The sequence below is a fragment of the Cinclus cinclus genome, chromosome 3 (assembly GCF_963662255.1).
Source record: "Cinclus cinclus chromosome 3, bCinCin1.1, whole genome shotgun sequence".
NCBI classification, from domain to species: domain Eukaryota; kingdom Metazoa; phylum Chordata; class Aves; order Passeriformes; family Cinclidae; genus Cinclus; species Cinclus cinclus.
Window position 1 is genome coordinate 59,769,554 of NC_085048.1, and position 3,717 is coordinate 59,773,270.

The window sequence follows — 3,717 nt, forward strand, 5'->3', positions numbered from 1 at the left end:
CTCTCAGGGAATGAAATAAGTGGTTCATTAGTATTTTCAACCACAGAGAGGAAAAAAAAGTTTCTACTGTCTAGTTAAGCAGCAGTCCAGTATTTGTATTTCTGCTTGGAGAAGCACTGCAAGATATTTAACAGGTAAAAAAGATTTTTTCACATGGAATAGCTGCCCCTGGTGTTGCCTTCTCATTTTGGAGAAGGCAGTCTCCATGCAGAGTTCAGGTTGTGGCACCCTTGAAATACAGAAGAAGAGTGCTATAAATCCCGAATATTTAAGAAATATATATATTTGGTGCTTTCTTGAAACAAAATCTATTTCATAGCTACAAAGTAAACAGATGCAAATCTACAGTGTATTGTGCTGGGTTCCCAAGCACAACCACAAGATAATTCTCTCTTTCCATAAACACATCCTGAGCCTCATGCAGAAAATTCAGCCCACTTGGTAGCAACAGCTTCTGCTTTGCCTATAATGGCTCTGAGCTCTCATTGTCTGTGTCCTCCTTTCCACTTCATTTAAAGTCCCTGGCAATTTTGATCGTCCTCTGTTCCTTTTACAGTCCTTCATGGACATGTTCTCTCCTCCACCCTTTCTGCCCTAGTCCTTTCATGATCTTGTTCTACCTATAGTTTCTCCTTCACTCCTGTACTGATACTCATGAGCTTTGTGCATTTTCTCCTCTGGTGCTTTTTAAAACCACCTAAATTAGGTACATTCACACAAGCAACATTCCGTAAGCACCCTTTTAGTTGGAAAGTGGCTGGACTACTAGAATTTAAGTGGATATATTGCCTTTGACTTCAGTGAGGCCAGTATTTCACTCTTACAATGTTCACATTTCTCTGCTGTTTCAAAAGCAGGAAATTACAAAGTCCCTAGGCAGTACAAATACAGTTATTTGTGCCATATAAAGTGTAGCCTGGTTATAAGACTGTTACTCGCTTGGCTTTTCAGTACTACCAGAATACTTTGGCAGGCTTTCTGCAAAGGTTAACAGAAGTTAGATAAACAAGGGCTTGGTGCACTTAGATACTTTATCATTCCAGAATGTGTCTTGCTTTATCTGTGTATTCAGCCAGAAGAATGTTGGTCATGTTCCTGCCTCATTTCTAAATGCTGGCAAGCTAACTGTAATCAAGGTATTCCTTTTAACAGGACTGATTTAGGGCTAAATGGAGCTCTCTACTCTTTGCAGCTTTGGGTCCTTCAAAAATCAGAGAACATTCAACTTGTGAATAAAAGTAATAGCCCTGAAGTTTTTCCCTCACTACCTTTGTTTTTTCCCTTCACTCCTCTTTCAATATTTGTTATTTTATCTCGTGCTTCCTTGCACTTGAAGGCTCTGTGATGTTCAGTCCTTTACATTCTTGATGGCTGATTTCTCCTTCCTCTGCCCATTGTCTTATCTCTTTCTCTAACCCTGAAGGACATATGGGAGAGGAATAGAAGCAGTAGATGCTCAGTGTAAATTACTTAGAGAAGGAGAAGAATGCAATAATATGAAACAAAAGTGGTTGAAAACACCCAAAGAAAGAAGAATGAAAATAACACCTAAAGGAAGAAAGCAAAGAGAAAAACAAATAAAAAAGCAAAAATGAAAAATACAATAAAAATAAAGAAAGCGTTTAAAGTGGGGTCTGTGATCGAAGTTTATATAGAAGACTTGTTCAAACTTTATGCAGAAGAAAAACAAACAGAAAATGTAGAAAAATCATGGAGAAAATGTAGGAAAGTCATGGAGACCTCCTACTGGGCAAAAGAAATGTGGCGGGAGGAAAGAAAAGGTGGTAAGGAAATTAAAGTTCAAAGCTGTTCCATTGCACAGTGTTTCAGATTTTGATAGAACTGCTACATTCAAAAGATCCATATGAGGTAATAGGTAAGTATAAAATAATAAAATATTTAATTATTTTTTAGGCAAGACAAATAATTTTGTCCCTGATCCAACACAGCACTCAAGCACTGGGTTAATTCCCATGAAGTCAAGCAAAACTAAGTATTTTACTGAAATGAGTCTAAGCTCTCTCCAGATTGCTCAAGATGTATTGGTTGAATACTCTGCACTGAAAGTCTAGGATATGTGTTGTTCAAACACAAGAGCTATCTCGTCGCTTCTCAGTTATTTTAGCAAAATAAGTAAATAGGAAAGGGCTTGAAGGAAAAGGTGGAGCTAGGCTGGGTAGTCGAGGGTACAACTTCCTGCTCATGTAGCCCCAGGGGGACAAAGTTACTTTTTCCTTCCTCCCAGCAGCACCTTTTACTGCAGTGTCTCCTTGGTGTCCAGTCTCGTGTCCCAAAGCTCTGACATAGTCAGAGCAGATGGCATTTTACTGCTATGTGTTGTCTCCTGCCTCCTGCTGCTACAGCCAGCCTCTTGCAGTGCCACTGCCTTGCCTTCCTGTGTGCTCCCACCCAGATTTCGCTCCAGAGAAAAGCTGTGCACCAGGTCTGACAGACTCAGGTAGCACTTACTGCACTAACACAGAATCGAGTTCATAGAATCCTTATCCAGCTGAGCACTAATGCAGCACTGAATTTAATTTTCAGTGTTACAGCAGCTTTAGTCCCTTCTTCACCTACCAGCCTACTGGAGATGTCACTGCTGATACTCCATCTCTCCACATACTCTGGGTCTATCACACAGAGACCAACCAATAAACCATTCACTATCCACTGTAATTCTGCACATGAAGTCACATTCCGTATTTCAGGAATTGGTCTGATACCTTCTGTACTCTGGTATGATTTGGTTTTTCAGGCTAGGCTGAGCAGAGCTAGGAGCTGTTTCTGGCAGAGATAAAATTGCAACTGAATAAAATTGAATTGATAAAAGAGAATGAAATTTCATCAATTTATTGCAACCCAAAAAAAATATCTAATAAAGGGATTCCACAGAAGAGCTCATGCAGTAAACCTCACATATACCTCAGCACAATTCTAAGAAACTTGTAAATTAATCACATAGAATAATGCTCTGGTTACAACCTTGCCACCCAGTGTTCATACCAACTCCCACAGGAGCTGTGGGTCACTGAATATGGAGTCAGTGTTTTCTTCCTATTCCCTAGGGAAGTGGTGTCTTGGACACCTATGGATCAGGAGCTTTCAGGAGCTTTCACTTTCAACTGAACAGAAAGGAAGTTTTTCAGTGGGCAGCAAGGGAGATAAGAAATCTTCTAATAAAGATTTCACTTCTCAGTGAAATAAGTATCCATGCAGGCAGGAAGCAGGTTGAAGGAATACTGGCAGCAGATAAATCCTCCAGCTCCACTTTTCCTTATCCCATCTCTGCATCACAATACATTGAGTTGTCGTCTGCCATTTGTGTATTCATTCTAATTTTTTCTGCCTTGTTATTCTGTCAATTTCTTAATCTATTTACACTGACTTTATTTTCAGTGTGTCTATTGTGACAGCAAATCCTAGAATTGCCTTGGGTGTTGTCTGAATATGGCCATTATCAAATCATAATGTCTACCCAGATGAGGAACTGTAAAGGCCCTAGGCATCAGTAGGAGTCCTTAACAGCTGCCTGCAGTTTAGACCTGCATATCAATTTCCACCTTGGAGGATCTGCTGCAGCATTATAAGGTGAATAGACACTGTGTGTATTAAAATTTGGATTAGTGGCTCAACCAAAATGTTCACTTTCTTTCCCTCTCTCTCTCTCTTTGTCTCTTTCTTCACATTAATAAACTTCCTATCTCCATCTTTTGTTGG